At 44.2% G+C, this 18,055-nt stretch overlaps 1 long non-coding RNA gene across 1 annotated transcript; it reads left to right on the forward strand.

Moving 5' to 3' along the window:
* The first annotated feature begins 871 nt into the window (after nucleotides 1-871).
* On the forward strand, nucleotides 872-15,747 carry LOC142057276 (uncharacterized). The gene is made up of 2 exons (XR_012660597.1): nucleotides 872-1,461; nucleotides 13,489-15,747. It is a non-coding gene; the product is annotated as an uncharacterized LOC142057276 (long non-coding RNA).
* Nucleotides 15,748-18,055: the final 2,308 nt, after the last annotated feature.

An 18,055-nucleotide genomic window follows, 5' to 3' on the forward strand; every position in this document is an offset into this window, starting at 1 on the left:
CTTTTCATTGGGTGTCGGTAACACCGCTGTGCCAGGTCTGAGCCTGCAAATGTGTTTTAACAGTTGATTTTGTGTGTTACCTGCTCTGGGGCACTGCCGTGCAGGCAACTGGCCTGTTTCCTTCGTTGCTTTTGTTTTGAACACCCTGGCTCAATGGCCACTTGTTTTCATCCTCTCTTCGTGCTAGTTCAAACCCTTTCAAGTCGTTTAGTCTGCCTGAGCCTGGTGCTCAGAAAATCAGGGTGACTTCTACTGATACAGTGGCCATCCGCAGTACACAGCCTCCCCGCCCGCTGGAAGACTGTGCCACAAAACCTTCCTTTCTCACTTTACAATGCGATTGAATCCCTGATTTCTTTCTGTTCTTCCTATCAATTGATTAAGGATGGGAAGGGTTTCAAGAACTGTTGCTGAGATATCTGCTGCTTCATGTTGAGCAGAGTTCTCTAAAGTCCTCACCAACGTGCCAGCCTCCTGGGAGGTACATTGGCACGGATGGTGCTGCTTCTTTACAGGTGGCTCCGTAACCAGCTGTCCCTGGAAATTTAAGCTTAATTACATTTTATGTATTGGCTCTAGAGAGGCAGGAACTGTGTCCCTTGAAGGATGTACTTGTGTTATCCTGAAAACAGTGGGGTTTTGCAGTGATTGAAGAGCTCCCTGGGCAGCATGGATTGCCTTTCAGGTTAGCTTGAACAGCCATGTTCAGCAGTGCTTCTTGCACCTTTTGTCTTTCTGCTCTTTCCTTTTCTGTCTCCAGCGAAGAATGCTTTGTCCTTTTGTCTCATGTTTAAAACCTGCAGAGACTCCTGCTTAGCTTTGGTATGAACCATGTCCCCTTTCTTTTTTCCCATCTTCCTTACAGAGTGAGCGGCAAGTCCCCTCCAGCTTAGTTGTCCAAGAGTTCTCCAACTGCTGTGTCAACCTTTGCCTTCCAAACCACTGACTTCTTTGTAGCACAGCGACCAGCGTTTGCTTCTTAGGAACATCTCCTGCTGCAGGTCGGAGATGTGGCATGCTGCAGCAGGCAAGGGTTGTGTTTCCCTGACTGGCCACAAGTGTGTCATATTCTGTTTATGTCTCAGCAGCTGTCCCTGAACAAGAGCATTTCTGGAGCCAATGAATGTAAAAGTACCCTCCTGCGTGGCTGTATGGGAATTCTAAAACCAGTTATTAGATTGCCATAATCTGGGGAAGAAAGGAAAAATAAAGCACCAACCGTGAAATTGCCTCCTCTCGCTGACTGATCTTACCGTTGCCGCTAGTCCCTTGGGTCAACATACACCGAAGATGTTCTTTCACCTCCAAGTATTTGAAGAGGCTAACATTTGGAAGGACAAGCTGCCCTGCCAAGTGTAAAGGTGTAGTCTGACTCACACATTGCAGAAGACAGGATCTGGAGTTATTTCTGTGTAGCATCTCTGGGTGCTGGGTGTGACAGGGAGTCAGTCACATCCCAAGGTAAGTGTTTAAGGCAGGTTGAAGGAATTGCTCCCTGGAGATCCCTTTCTGTCTGGCAACAACTGCACAGGGAGTTGCAGAGAGATAATTAGATTTCAGATGTAGTCTACCCTAAATAAGGAATAAAAGCTGTGGTGGTTTGCTGTGGGTTTGCTTTTGAAGATTTTTGGCCTCTTTTTGTCTGTAAAAATTAGAAACTGGGAATTTTATGGAGCCTTCTTGGATTTGGTCCAGAAATACCAGCTTTGCAGTTCTCTAGGAAAGGGAACCTCTGTCTTATAGATGTTTCTTTCTCTCTCCCTAAAAAATTTTTTAAAAAAATATATTTACAGGACAGTACCTGTGGCACCTGGGTTTATGTGCTTGAAGTACAGGGCGCTAATCTCGGAGGAACCACATGCCGGCTGGAGAGCTGGGTGCTGTTGCTCTATAGGTGTTTTGGCTAGCAGGATGGCTGCAGGCTGGCAGAGAAGGGTTAACTGGCGGTATCTAGACTCGGTGTGCGCAGAGCAGCCACTAATCTGCAGATGAATATGTTCCAACAGGAAAAATAAATCTTGTCTGTACCTGTGCTTGTTTGCTCCCGCTGGAGCCAAACTGCAGTGCTGCCTGTCAGCCTGGCCCGGGGCCGGCTCGCAGGCTCCTGGCACCAGCAGTGCCGGCCACGTTTCTTGCCTGCATCCAAGTCAACGTCGCTACTTGGATCAGAGGATCTTGTGCAAGAAGAGTGCGGCGGGGGGGCTTGGGGTGGGGTGGGGTGTCAGTGCGTACGTGTGAAGGCACCAGGATAAAGCGACAGCCCATATGTGCTTTTGCAATGTGATGTCTCTAAGCTCGTGCACTCGTTGGTGCTCGCTTACCTGCCCCACCGCGTCTGCAGCGCTGCTTGGTGCTCTCCAGCTGTTCTTGCAAACGCGTAATTCTCAGCCATATTGCCGTTTGTTTGTCTCCCGGGTGTTTGCAAGCATATTTGTGAATTTTCTGAAACTTCTTACTGATGCCACCATCACACACCTGTGCCGCTCCCATGGTGGGTGAGCCCCGGCACAGCCTTGGCGATGATGCACACAGCGCAGCGAGGGAGCATGCGGAGCAAACCCGTGCTGCGTGCCTTGTTCAAACAAGTGCCTTTTGATCCAGCAGGCTTCAGTGGAGAAATCCAAAACTAGACTAAACAAAGCCAAAAAAAAAAACCAAAAAAAAAAAAGGAAAGATTTAAGGTGTGCTTTTTCACAAGGTGAATTGCTGTTTCTGGGTTTTTTCTGCTTTGGCTTTCTTAGCTCGCCCTTAGGTTTTCTCTGAAAATCAGATCAATTGCCATGAATTTTGGGAATTGAGATAAATCTGGAGACTTTTGCCTGCCGTGCAGCAAGTTGCTGTTATGGGATAAGCATTTGCAAATGGCAACTGTTCTCTCGCAATTGGTGTGGTGGGGAATGCAGGGGAGGAGAAGCCACCTCTGCCACTTGCCAGCACTCACAGAGAAGTGATGCTTGCTAGACAGACTGGTTTGTGAAAGAAATGTAAAATGGGAACAACAGTCGTGTCCCCCCCCAAGTCGTAGAAAAGTAATCTCAAACCCAAGAAAAGCCATGTAATACACGCTCGCTGTTGGCCTTGCCTTGCAAGCTGATATATTGTCTTTGCTATAACCATGAAAACAAAATCCTTCAGCTCAAGTTTTTCCTACTGGACAGTGTCTGTGAAAGAAACCATTTCCATTTCTGGGCCCGGAGAATTCAAATGAAAGAAATAACTGCTTATGGCTAGCCTGTCAGAGGAGAGGCAGATCTTGGCCATCATGCTCCCACCCCCACCCAAACTTCCTCAATGTTTGGAACAGATTGATTTGAGCTTTTCTGTCATACATGGCTTCAGATACAAAGCTTTGTTCCAGCAGCTCTGAGAGGCTTTTTGGATCTCCTGCTTGGCTGGGGATCATCTCTGACAGGAACTTCAGGAGCAGAGCCTGGACTTGTACCTTCTGTTTAGAAAAAACAAAACACGCCAGGGTAGAGAGTGTGCAGTCAAGGTGCTGCTATCTCCTGCATCCCTCTTCTGTGCTTACTTCTTCCAGCCTAGTGGGAAATGCTTCTTCCCCTCCTCCTCTTGCATAATGTCAGCTACAGTCAAGCCCTCATTTTCTTTGTTTTTTTTTTCCACTTCAATTATTTGATAACTTATCTCCTTGTTCCTTGTGATGCGCTCTTTGCCTCCTCCTTACTATTTCTGCCATTTTAGAGAGCTGATAAAGGAGCTAAGCTGCGAGTGAGTCCCTGCCATCCTGGCCATGGCACTGGTGGTATGAATGCGGCCATAAACCCTGAGATTTAGAAGGAGCTCATCTAGCGACAGCCACACACTTGTGGATCTGCTCGATCCGAATAATCTGTGATGTGTCGCTAGGTTGGGCTGCCAAGATGCAGGTGAGGGGCAGATGAATCAGAAATTGCTGCAGAAAGATGGGGATGTGCTAGTTAGCCACCTCCATCCTCCACTTCAGTTGTCCACAGCACAAAGCAGGAAAAGGAGAGAGATAGATTCAGTTGCCAGCAGTTCACTTAATGAAATGCTGGAGGGACTGTGGCAAAGGCTGTTCCCGGTTTCTGGGAGTCTCTGCTCAGGGGCAAGGCAGATGGGTATGAGCGGTACTGATCAGGACTGTGCTGCTCATGGAGCTGCACAACCATGTTGCTGCCATGTGCACCCAGGGCTGCATCTGCTCTGGCCATCCTCTGAATGGGACACCAGAAGCCTCCACAGTCTTTTGACCATGTCTGAGTAATTTATGATTGCAAGTTGGTGCCAATATGAGATGCACTGGGACTTGTTAGTGTCCTTAAACACTATTTTAAGAGGGGCTCAGACTTGTGTACTGCTGCACCGTGAACAAAATTGACTTTTTCTAAGTTTTCCATCCCTTGGGGAGAGTCTTTCTCCCCAAGTAAGGGTAAGGACTGTCCCCAAAGGCTGGGGTGGCTGCTCTTTGGGCACCTTTCCACGGGGAATGCACTGGGGCATCCCTTCATGCTTGGGAGGTGCAAACCTGCCTGTCCTGCCAGGCAGCTGCAGAAGTTACTGGAGGAGGAAGGGGAAATGGAGTGACAAACCGCCTGGTACCGTGGCCACCACAACCTCCCCGCTTTAACAAATAAGCCAAAGGCAAGTTCCCTCTTTGTACCATGGTCCCCTAAACTTGCATTTCGTGCCAGTTTAGTGCCTGGTGCCTGATGGAATCTAGAGGGAAAAACTTGCCGCAGGATGCTACTTTAGGTTGTGCAATGAAGCGTGACTAGCTTGCAACTAATGAGATGGCAGGTAAGGCTCTTTTGGGCTGAGGTCACCTGTATTTTGTTCTCTGTGTGGATTTCCCTGCCTTGCTGCAGATGGCAGCTACTCACAACCTCTTCCTCCCAGCACCCTCCAGCAGTTTAACCAGTGCTCTCCAGTAGCAGATACAGTAATGCCCAGGGTAGGTGTGCGACCGATCGGAAAACACGCCGGCTGCCACGGGAGCCTCCTTTCCTGTGAGCATGGTCCAGTGCAGCCCACTGCCCCGCTGCTTGCCGTGGCTTTCCTGAGGTGCTGGGGGTGGGGACTGTCACCATCCCTGCTGGGGAGAACGCTGGGCCTGGCTGGGCCTGGAGGGCAGCTGCTTGATGGAGCAAAAAGGTGCCTGCTTGCTGCCCCCCTGCTCCTGCAGGTACAGCTCCTGGCTGCAGCCTCCTCTTCATGCTCACCTTCAGAAATCCTTTACTGCATACCACAAAGGGGTGCTGCAGCCGGTGTACCCCGTGTCCCTGGTGCCATGTTTGCTGTACCTCGGCTATTTGTATTTGTTGGTAATTGCAAAACCAAGGAATCTTATAAGGGGTCTAGAATAAAACAAGTTAGTGTGCTTAGTGCTGCAACAGTGGGCTGTATCTTATCCTCCCTTTCCCAGTTTGGAAAAGGTCCCTAGGGAATAAACCTGGGTCACTGGTAGTTTCTGGTGTGCCGTGATGTGGCCTGAAATATTCTTGTGGGAGGAAGCAGTTTAAAGAGTGATTTATGGGCTTTAAGGTGTTGGGGGGAAGGCTGGGGACAGGCAGGACCTGTGCCCATCTGCACAAAGGAGTGCTCGTCTGCGTGGAGGCTACAGGGAAGTGGTGCATTGTAGGGGACCAGTTCCCATCTGGTAGGAGCGCTGGTGAGCTGTGGGTGGGGGGACGGCACGACACAGGGGGATGCAGGACCTGGGCACAGCACAGTCACAGTGTACGGGCGATAACAGCCACTGTGGTGTTTTGAAGCCGGCTCTAGGGGTACCACTCCTCAAACAGGGCTTGTGAGCACGTTTCTAAGGCTAGGCTGCTGCGTCAGTGGCTCTGGGACCAAATGGGGGCATATTGTGTTGTTTGAGTATTTTGCAAACAATTAAACTGCAATTTGTGCCAGCATGGCTGCTCTTACTCACAACGTGATGACAATTAAATGAAGTGCAATGTTTAATGACCAGTATCTCATTTTCTAGAGGCTGATTGAGATTTCTTTTTCACACTCTGATGCAATTTTCTTTAAGCTTAAGATCTACTAAGAAGAAAAGAGAACAGTTCATCTAAGAGGAATCACAAAAACTTGCTATTTCGTTTAGGTGTGTGCTCTGTGTTGCTGCTGTTTTGCTGCTACAGGCGTTACTACAGGTCTGCAAAAACTTCCACTGTGCAAAGAAGGTGTTGGTTTGGTTTTTTTTCTGAACACCGAAGCCATGACCCTTGCTAGAAACTATGCAGACTCAGAGGGACAGCCTGACCGTGCAAGGTGGTGCTTTTACTAGCAGCTGCTGATCAGGGTCAGGCACGTCACAGGGGAGGATCACAGCAGCTCCCTGCCTTCCCTCTCTCCTTCCCAGATTCCCTAGCTGCAGTGGGTGATTTAAGGTTAACGTTCCTTCATTTGTGAATTTAGTTGTAGCTATAAAAAATAGGCATCTTACAGGGAATGGTAAGAGGATGTGCCAATTCAGCAACAAGAGATCGAGAACATAACATTCCTGTTGGTGGTTGTGTCTTTACATATTGTAACAGACTTGAGGATAGGCAGACACCTTTTTCTTCTGACAGTTGTGTCCAGCACAAGCAGGTCTTCAGTTCCAGCAGGACCGCTTAGGTGGTACCACAATGCCAATTCATTAGGAATGATTTGATGTATTAAAAGATTTGATAAGTTGAGACTATTAACTATTTCCAATAGTAAAAAGCATCCGTGGGTATTTTTTCCTCTGTGTTGTTTTAAAGGGCTGTACGACCCTGAGCCGCTACCTTGTAGGAATTTTGGTCTGATGTAACTGTGAGAGACTGGTGTTTGCCATTGGCTTCAGGATACTGCTCCTGCAAGGTCAAGTGAAATTATTGTACCTTTGCCTTTTTCTAGTTTAGCTTCAAAGGACATGTTCCTATAGCTCCAAATTACTATGAAAATCATCTTTCACTGCACTAAACTTTGAAGCTGCAATGTTAACCATTTTATATGCCTATGAATGGCGTTTCTGTGGTGAAGACACAGCAACATCTTCTTTCTGTTTTGACCCAGCCTGTTTGCTATTTTTGCATTTACTATTTTAATGCTGTCTCACCCTATGCTACACCCTATTCTTCTAGTTCTTTTGTTATTCAGCTAACTCTTGTATTATCAACATAACTTACTTCGATAAAACATTCTGTTTAAGATAAAGACGATGCTTTAAACTTGATTTGTGGGGTTTTTTTCACCATCTCTCCCAAATGATTTTATTTCTCTACTTTGGCACTAAATAAGACCTGGTTTTCTTCCTTTTAAGGACACCGACTTACTGATTTCTGCATGAAAAATTCACCAGCATTAAGACTACTCATTAGTATGCACAGCTATAGAACAGGATGTTTTATTTTTTGACAGCTCCAGCTTTGTAAACTTCTCTGTAAACTGTGGGGGAAAAGCAGCCATTTTAGTACATAAGTGGGCTGTACTACAGACGCATTTCCCAAGCAGGAACCAATCTGCAAAATATTGCCACTTTGCATTCAATTAGGAATGAGATGGACTATCATATCTTTAATTAAATATGCTAAGTGAGTTGATCAAAAATGGCCAAGCTGACAAAATGAAAGTATCCTTGATCTACATCTAAATATACATTTTTTTCAAAAGACGTTGTAGCTTTTTATCATGTCTTCATATTGCAGTAGCTGGCATTGGTTTCAGCCTGTCAGCGTGCATGTGTTGATAAGGAGTCTTTAATATGTTGATTTTTTTTAAAATAAAGCTAATTTTTCCCCCAGAGATGTGTTGATTTTGGGTCACCTTGCTGTGTTTTCCTTTTTTGTATTCAATGAGTGACTCAGAATCTCCTGCCCCTATCCGTTTGTTTATTTTTGCCATTTTGGCAAGGTTATCAGCTAGATATTTTATCAGGGTCTATTTTCTACGTGCCCCTGGCTTCTGAAAATTGAGAGTTAACGTTATCTGGCAGTTAGGACCGACTGCACAACTGCCAGCAGCTCTGCAACACCTGTCAGCCCACCAGAGGGGCTGCGGGAAAGGGAAGCTGCCTCTTGTCTTGGGATGATGCTTTTCCTCACTGGATTTTTTTTTCTGGGTCAAAGCTGTGCGTTAGCTCACGGTCTGTGGTCACCATTTGTCCTCTCCAATTATGTGCCTTCATCCCCTCACCAGCCCCTTTTCCACCTGCCCTTTGAAGTACTAATGGGATATTTTCTTCCACTGTTTACTGCAGCTCCTCTCAGGCTGGGCAAGAGTCTCTCCTTCCACCCAGGGACCAGTTTTTCTTCATCTGCTTGTCTGGTTTGGTGTGCCCACATCCAGCCAGCAAACAAGGGCAGTTTACTTCAGAAAGAAACATGGTTTTACTTATTACAAGCCATTTTAAATAATATATTTGACTTTTAAATTATCCTCAGCACTGAACTCTCATCTGCTTTGCAGATGGAAAGCGGCACTTACCAAACAGCCTTTGTTGTCTGGGATATCCCCAGCCCACAGTCAAACTGTTTTGATGTTCTTCTGACCACTTTCATTTTACGTTGTCCCTAAGGCTCAGCCAAGCTCCCTGGATTTCCCAAGCTGGCGGTAATTGCTATTCTGGGGGCTTTCTGAGCTGGCATTCTACGGGCCAGCCTCCTGCCCGACCTCCTGGGCTTTCTGAATCTGCCTGGCCATGAAGCGTGAGGGCGTGCCATCCTTCTTCAGGGTCTTGCCTGCAGGACACGGTTGGTCCTCCTTATTCCTCGCTGAAGCCTTCCAGAGGCTCACGTCAGTGAGAAAGGGACTCCACAAATGCCGTGCCAGGTGTGATGCTCTAGAGCCTGTCAGCTCTAGGAGACCAGAGAGATGGTGCTCTTCCATCAAGAAGAAATTGTGTACAATTTGAAAAACGCATCAGTGCTGATAGCTGAAAATAGGCTGGTGTTGCTACATCACTAGCTCCAATGTTAAAAAACAACTGCTGCCACTAATGAGGTCATCTATCGAGAGACCACATCATGTGCAGCATCCCTTCTTTACCAAAGTGGACCCGTGGAGAGAAGCTGAGGAGGGACCTCTCTCCTCAAGTAAAATACTGTGATGTATCAGCATTACAAAGGTCGCATTTTTCTTAGTGCCCACACACAGCACCACATTCCATTCCTTCCCAGAAATTGTTCTTTTGATGTTTGTTTTGTGTTTTAAACAAATTTCTGGCAAAATTTCTGGTATGTCTGAGACGTGTCCTTAAACTGATTCCCCCTTCAAGTCCAGTTCTTCCTAGGCACTAGCTGTAATGTATAAATAATTGAAAATTTAATGGTTGGAGTTTTTCAGTAATAAATAAGTTTAAGTTTACTTTGGGTAAGACTTTGCAATGAAAACCTTTGCCCTTCTGTTTACAGGTACTGTCAATGCTGTCATCCAGGTTGGAGATCCTTTGTCACTGTTCATTATTGGATAAACTAGACACACAGAAACAGCTAGATACACCTCCCTGATGCACCCGCTCAGTTTTCTTAGGACAATAACAAGGCCACGATTTCATGACATCTGTTCAAGTTACTGCTTTGGGGCAAAGCAGTGTTTTTGGCTCAGGACACATTATATATCTAAGACAGAAAGTGCTTGGATCAGACCTGTCCTCTGTTCTTTCAGTGATGACCAAGTATGACCAGCCAGATCCCAGCCTACTGGGATGAAAGCGTTCTCTGAATGACAAGCAGTCCTCCTTTTTGGCTCCTTTTCTGTCTTTTAAAAGAGCAATATCTGAAAGTTAGGCTTTTTGGCTGCTCCCCCCCACCCCCCCGCACGCCTGTCGTGCGACTGCAAGCAGCTAGCTGGGTTTGTGGTGAGACTTCCCTGTGGTTTGGGTGGCTGCCAGCCAGAATGGGTTTGGTGGCTTTTCCTAAGGAACAGCTCTAGAGGGATGGAGTGCAGTTGTAAAGGGCCCATGGGGGCTAACAGAGTGCAGTGCCAAGGGCCAACGTCAGCTAGCCAGCTGAAGCAGATCTTTTTTTTCATAAACTTTAAGGTCTCTCATGTACCTATGCTGGTAAGTCATTTTTTTTCTGAATCCTTGTTTTTAGCATCAATGCTTTGGATGCACCATAGCAAAGACGTTTCCCATTTTAATCTCGTTTTATACTTCCTTTGATGGTGCTTTTTAGTTTTGGTTTTTTGTTTTGGTGGTTTTTGGTTTTTTTTTTTTTAGTTTCAAATATCCTACCTTTAGTCTGATAGTTCAGAGAAGGTCCCTTTATTCTACAGTACAAGACAAGAAGAAAGGTTCCTGATCAGTCTGTACCAGACATTACTTCATGTACTTCTGTCTCCCTTGTTGTTCTCTGAAGATAATAATCCCAATCTTTTCAATCTTTCGTGAATTGCCATGCCCTTGATCCTACTTGTTGCTCTTCTTTGAATCCTCTGAAGTTCCCAGTCTCTTTGAGACAGCTGGAGATGGCTGGACCGCAGCACTCTGCTTGAGGTTGTACCACAGATCTATGTCAAGATATTCTATCTTCTTACTGTTCTTTGTCCTATTTTATCTGCTTGCTTATTTTATCTGCATGATGAAAGTATGGAGTTGTTGAGCTTTCTGTTACACACCAGCAAACAAGGCCAGGTGGCACCTGGGGGCAAAGGCAATGATCTAAGTTACTTCCTAAAGCGTTCCTTGTATATTTGTCCAATCTGTTCCTAAAGACCTCTCGTGACTCCACAGCCCTACAGGCCATCCGAGTGTTTTGTGACCTTTGCTATTAGAAAGACAGAAAAATACCTAACCTAAAGCTTCCTTGCCGCAGTTTCCATCTTATATACCTTCCATGGGCAAGGAAAACAGCTTTTCCCACTTGACTGTGCAATGGCCTCTTACATATTTGAAGACTCTCATCATGTTTCACTTTGATCATTCTCCTTGGGAACAAGTGCCATTCATTTAGGCCTTTTTGGTCATGTTCTCTAGATCTCTTATCATTCTTACTGTCCTTTCTGACTGGGCCATGTCTTTCCTGAGCTTCACGCTCCAAAGCAGATATAATTTATAATACTTCTAGCTGAAATCGTAACAATGTTGTGTAGACTGAATGGAAAGGATTCCCTTGTGTCTTACAAGGTATAAGCCAGTTCATACATAACAGCATGATATGCACATCAGTTCATATCCAGCTTGTGAACCACCACACAACCCTACTAAACCGTATTCAGAAATAATTGATGTCCTGGAGCTCAGCTGTCAATTCAGTGCAGGTCCTTTCCTCTGTCCTTACTGAGCTGGGCTCCAGCTTACTCCTAGACTATCAAGAGGCAGCTGAACCTGAACCTGGACCCCAGCCGTTCTTGCAGCCATCTCCAGCTTGGCGCAATCCGGAAGTTTAGCAGTCTTCGTCCTCCAGCTGAAGCGCTGAACAGTCCGGTACAAGTCCTGAGCAATTCCATTCAATGCATCCTTATACTTTGAAAGAAAATCAGTCACAACTACTTTCAAGAAAGGATTACTAATTAGCTTTGCATAGGCCTTTGAGAAATTCTGTCTAGTCCACTTCTGACACAATGAGAAAGGAACATGAGAAAATTAATATCAACAGCTTTACCATCTTGCCTTTCCCTGCCAAGAAGAACCCCCGACCTGAAGCTGTACCTCAGCCATTTTCTCATGTGTAATGTATGTTAGCAGTTTGCCTTTTCTCCTTGATGCATAACTTCACGCAGATACAGTGGACTTCCTTAGCCATTACATTGTGTATTAATCTAGATTTTTTTGAAGGTCTCTGAAGTTTCCTTTAGTCCCCTCTGGGGCCTGGTTAACTTAATAAATTTATACGTATGTTTTCTATTTATAGTCATCATATCCCAGTTTAGCATTCATCTTTCCTAATCCATACTGTAACAAACAACATGAAATGGATTTAGGATGGAAGGCTGAGACCTTTGCTGTTAATCTGATGCCCTGATGAAAAGTGACCACCTAACCCTCCTCTCCGCTTTCTGTCTCGTGGACAAATTCTGACATCATAAATTGTCAAATATATTTTGGAAGACACAGTAAACTTCTGTTTTTCCTTTTCTCTTACCTTACCGACAGAATCAATAATTCTAAGAGATTGGTGAGATCTGATTTTCATTTACAAAACCTTACTTGCCATAACACGATATCCCCAACGTTTTGAAAGACCATGGTGACCGATTTGCAGTTAAAGGTGTGTGGCTGCACAGTTTTGCTGGTAGCCCAGCAATTTCAGCTTCTGACAACCATGGATACACTCTATGTGATGTGGAAAATGGCTAATAGCCTGTCTTATTCCAACATTTCCTTATTATTCTGATGCAATTTTTGAGAGTACTACCAGAGGAGACCAGTAAAGGGAAGGCAACTCTATGATGTTTTTGATTATGAGACTGCAAAACCCTACACCCTTCTTTTTTTTTTTTTTTTTTCTGTGTTGAGCAATTAACTTAGAGTTCCAGTTCGCACCTTTTAAGGCTTTTTTACTTCTTCATGAATCTCACCCCATTGGTCTTCAAGGTCCATTTGTGCCCCTCTCATCTGCCCCTTCTTCACTGCCAACTGAAATTTGAGACTTTCCTTTTTACTGGCTTTCACAGATTCGGATTTCTATACTCTGACTTTTCTAGTGGCTCAAATAATGTATGGAAACTTCCCCTTTAGCATAATGGCTCGATCCTTCTCATCCTGGGAATGTACATCCTATTGGGCTTCATTGTTTTTAGTAGTATCCATGTCAGCTCCAAAAAGCTTTTATTTATTTCTTTTTTAAATTTCCTTTTTTAACTCTGAACTTTTGGTTAATCTCCCACCATTATCCTACCTGCTTTTTGACTCTTTTGAGTCTCACTTTTAATCGGGTAAATGTAAGATTCTTGAAGAGGTGTTAATCTGAATTTGAAATATGGTAGTTACTTGAGACAAACTCAGTGCATATTAGGGAGTGTGAGGCAGCCGACAGCACTTTAATGTAAACTAAGAGTATTAACACAAAGCAGATATGAACTAGCTGGTTATTCTGCACTGAGTAACCTCCCCATACGGACAAGCCTTTTGCCAATGTTTCAGCTAATGCTATCTTTCGAATTAGATCCATGGTAACATTTCAAGCTAAACAACTCAGCTGCAGATAGACACTTGGGAAAGATTAAGATGAATTAAGTAAAGGTGTGACATAAGTTGCATTAGTTAAAGCCCACCAAATCCCTCTGTGGATGCTTTCTCTTTTACAGATAAAATAACCCTCGTTTCCTTTACATTTAATTCTGAAAGACGTAATTCTAAAATGTTCACACTGGGGCTTAACGCCCTCTTACTTTCCCATCTTCAGTTAATTCAACTTAAATATCTTAGCTAGACAGGCAATCTAAGTTAAGAGTGGATGGTTTTCTGCTCTGTTATAACTTGTGTTTTAAGGCAGAGAATTCTCTAAATTCTGCCTTGTGTCAGTTGACAATTTATGTTATGCAGAATACTACATTATCATAAATTTTGTTGCTTTTTCTGCCTATTAGGCACCTCAGCATGGGACATTAAGCATCCTTTTTCTAAGAGGAAAATAGTCTGGAGATTTATAATACTAATTTTATAGGAATGCCGTGCGGGACCAAGCCAAACATACTACAGATAGCTGAATGTCTTGTGTCTACACAAAAACATCTTGACTGATGCTGACTTGCTACCTTTTTTTTTTTTTTCCAGACAGGTAGGTATATCTCTCATCATACCATTACTTTCCATTTTCTCTGGGATTTTTGTGATGTCTCCATGCTCAACTTTTAAAGCACTTCAAGCTGCTGCATTATTGTAAAATAAATGAATAAGTCTTGTCAGGCGTGTTTGTGGCATTAGAAACTAATCTGATATGAAAACTGCTCTAGGGCTCAGGTGGAAGCGGAACAGTGTTCTCCTCTGAATAGATTTGGGAACAGAAAAGATTTCGGGAATAAAGAAAAGAGCATGCGACTTGCATGCACCCTCTCCTTCTGACCAATATTTTCCATAATTAATTATTTTTGTTTACAAGCATCAGATGGATGGGTATTTTGAGACATACCGTATCATCACATTTCTCTGCATTAGGTAATGTCAGGACAAGCATACAGTACTGCTATGTGACAACAGCATTACGATTGATTCCTGATCTGCTAGCAGTATAGGGCAATGCAGACTCAATTGAGTCAGGCTTACGTGGGATCATGAACTGAAAGCCTGCTATAAAAAAAATAATAATTAACATACAAATTCAGTCAGGGATGCCAAAAGGAAGAGGAGCGATTTACAGACAATGTGAGCAGGTGCTCAGCTAACGGACTCATTTAATTTTCTGCACTGAATATTTGTGCTAGTTCAAGCCCTGGTAAAACATCTGAATTGGAAAAATGGAAGGAGATATTCTAGCTTTCAATAGCAAGCGTTCCCTGATTATATCCGCTGTTGAAATGTCAGGTGTTCATCTAGGCATTTCTGAAGCATCATTCAACTTAGCACTGGCACAACCTAGTATTAACCAGGGCTACAGCAGCCTTACCGATCCAAAGGAGAGGAGGAGAGAAAATGAAGAAGGCTTTTAGTTTTCTTTCTGATTCAGTATCTGATAGCTCCATTTAATTCAATGCGATATCAGCATTTTTGAAGCTACACATGTGCTTGGCTCTGTTGCCAAACAGGGAATGAGACATACCTGCGATGAGGACTAACCGGTGTTTATCTCCACTTCTGTGGTGACAAGCCATTTACACTAAACCAGTTTACATTTACTTCTTTCCCTCTATCCTGGGTTTAGTCCCAATGATAATTACTATTCCTTTATGTGGTCATGATTTGGTACTCCTTTTAGTCAAAGGGGTTTCCAGGAAAATTGCAGGTGATGCCCAGCATGTAGACTAGTGAGAGACAGACACTAAAGCTTAAACTAACTTCCACACTAAAAGAATAACTCAGGTGGGTGGGGGAGAACACATCTGTTATCCCTGAAAGCCCAGTTAATCTCATCCTGCACCAAAGTTGCTAACTTCAATTGTTTGATGATTGCACAAGCATAGAAAAGGCTGGTTTAGCGTTGTTTGGGAAGATGAACTGTGTATTTCCACACCTTAATGCCCCATGCATTCTCCTGGATTTACCTTCCTTTTGAACATACTGTTTGCAAATACCTTTTTTGTGGAGAAGATAAAGATTTTTCAGGCAGTGTTCCCTATCAATAAATTACTGACATAAACTCTGAGTCTCTGAGACTCAGATTAAAGTCTCTGAGATTTAGCATAGTTACAAAATACTCAGTAAAAGCATTGATACTTGACATGCAGATTGCTCTTCACACTGCCTTTGGCCTGATCCTGTAACCACATAAAGACATGAATAGTTCAACAGATTTTTTTTTAACTCTAGAAAAGTCAATTGTGTGTGTTTGAAGGAATAAGACTATTAAGCTCAGGCTAGATGAATTCAGACAAATACAAACGCATAACTTTAAGAGTTAGGCTAAGTGGCCATCTTGAAAACCCACCTAACCTGTGGACTTCTCTCTCAAATTCCCAGACTGGATCCTTCCAGATCAGCTGCTGCTTCGTTAGAAGTTGCTGGCTTGACACAGAAATTCCTGAATGAAATGCTTCAGTTTGCCATGCAGGAGTTCAAATGAGATGGTTCTACTTGTTCTACACAGTTACTTCTGAAGCCGCTTCCTGTTTAAGACCTTTTAAAACACACATATATTCTCCAACGACATCCCCAAAGCCACTCTTTTTAAAATATAGCCTACTTGTGCTTCCTATGTGTCTTGGTTTCTAGATTTATACAGAACAGGGAAGAAAAAAAAGTGCCTTTTACTTTCCTTTAGCCCTCTTAAAATAGGAAACCGAAATGTTCTCTGCTCCACGCTGTGCGCACATTGCCTTTTAGAGGGTTATCATGGGTGGGCAACTTCTGGAATTTGGAAGGGAAAAGGAAGACTATATTAAAGACTAATAAATTTTTCCCTAGGGAAAAGAAGAGTTTATCTGCTATTTACAGGGAGGCATAAGGGGAAAAAAAATGTAGGTCAAAATGCAAGTGCTCCTTTAAACTTCTCAAGCTACTGACTTTATACATTCTTTTTCTGTTTTGTTACGTCAAAACACTAATAAACACCACAGTATTAAATGTGTGTCAAAATACTAAAATGAACATCAGTGCCGTAGCTGTGCGACTTGGTGAGAAACTACCATATTTTGAAAAATATGGGTGGCAAAGAGGTAAAGTCCAAGGCCTGACGTGTCCCTTTACCGCCCCTGCTTCGGTGAGGGGACGCCGACAACAACTTCCAGATGAACAAAGTACTCTAAGATTCTCACTGAGCTTAACAGTTTGTAGGCGCTCGGTTCCTCTTACAACAACAGAAAACTCCACCCTAACCCAAACTGACATTTGAAAACTGGAACATGCCTGATTAAGGTCATAGAAGAATGGTAGGAGAGTAATGAACAGAACGCAAATATGCTGAGTCTTACTTCTTCACATTAAATACAAGACAGTCTTTCTTCTTCATATTACACTGTTAATTGCCAAACAAAATTTTTTGAAAAGCAGGTTCCAATTGATGTGTCCTTGGAGAAAGACTTGTGCTCACCCTGCAGAAAGATTTAATTCCTTGGTGTATTTTCACATAAGGTTTTAGTGCTGAGCTTCCTGACACAGCCTTAACGGAATTCAAAAGAATTTTTTTTGACAGGTAAAAATGAATAGAGTCAACAAATTATTTGTCTTTGAAGGAAAAAAAAATCAAAGCTACAGAAATGTACATCTTCCCTCAGTTTCTAAAACTCTATTTTTGCAAAATAAAAGTTTCCCATTTTATTCAGCAAGCAGGTTAAGGACACTTCTTGTATTTATGTAAAACTGTAAATGACTGCATGAAATGTAGCCACATTTTATTAACTCCTTCCTCTGTACAAATTGAGTACTCAGTGCAATTATTTTGAAATAGATGCATTGCATAAAGTCAGGGCAGACCTTCAAACTGGGTCTTAATATAATTTTCTTCTTAATGCGGTTTATTACACTGTAACTGGATGGCACAATCTATGACCTGCATGAAGATGCAGAACCTTATTAAGGCATCTTGTTAAAGGAACTAGAAACCCTGCATAAAGCTGACTCACCAGGCAGATGCATCTTACTTCTAACAGGACCCGAACAAAGGGCATAAACCTTGTTGCGGAGACAGGGTGATCCTGTGGGACAACCTGGGAATAACTAAGCTCCTAGCAAAAAGCTTCGGGCTGCTGCTGATTGAATGACTCACAAAGCTAAACCCGATGAAGCTGGTAAATTTTACCCAACAGAGCTTATGCAGATTTTGGCTTCAATCCAGCAGAGCACTTAAATCCGTGCTTAATTATAAGCAAGTGACATAGAGCAATTTAGTTAAGCATGTGTTTAAGCGCGTTGCTGGGCTAAAGACTTTATTTAGAAAAACGTGGAAAAGTTGGTAACCCCTAAGAGAGATGAAGTTGAGAGATGCAAGAGGCCAAGGCACGGCCGAAGCCGTGAAGGCGCAGACAGTTTGGGTGGAGAACTATTCCAAGGAACGTGCGGGTTTTAAGAAGATTTGGCCTCTAGCAATTTTCCAAATTGTTTACTGCGTGGGGTCACGGAGGACATCACGATCATGGAGATTACAGCGCAGAAAACTCATCTCAGCACCTTCTGCATGGATTTGGAGCCCCCACAGCCACCAGCTCCGTATGCACAGCGGTGGGCTGGGGTCTCCGGCCTCCTCCAGCATGGGGCCTGCACCCCTCTGCCGCAGGGGACCCCGGCCTCACCCGGGAGAAGCGGGGTGCGTCGGGGAGGGGAAGCCAGGCCCTGGGGGGGACACCGGGGTTTACTTCAGCCTCCTCCCTGGCACCGACCGCAGCCGTGCCGGCCCCCAATCCTCCGAGAGTCCGTGCTAGAAATTGAGCTGCCGGAACGACACCGCGGAGAGGGAGGATGACACCCCCGGCACTCCCCTCCGGCAGCGCCCTCCCAGCCCGCCCGAGGCCTGGCCGCCCGCACGGCCGCCGGGCCCTTCCTCCCGCCCCACCTCCCCTCAGGGCC

The sequence above is a fragment of the Phalacrocorax aristotelis genome, chromosome 5, assembly GCF_949628215.1.
Source record: "Phalacrocorax aristotelis chromosome 5, bGulAri2.1, whole genome shotgun sequence".
Taxonomy (NCBI): domain Eukaryota; kingdom Metazoa; phylum Chordata; class Aves; order Suliformes; family Phalacrocoracidae; genus Phalacrocorax; species Phalacrocorax aristotelis.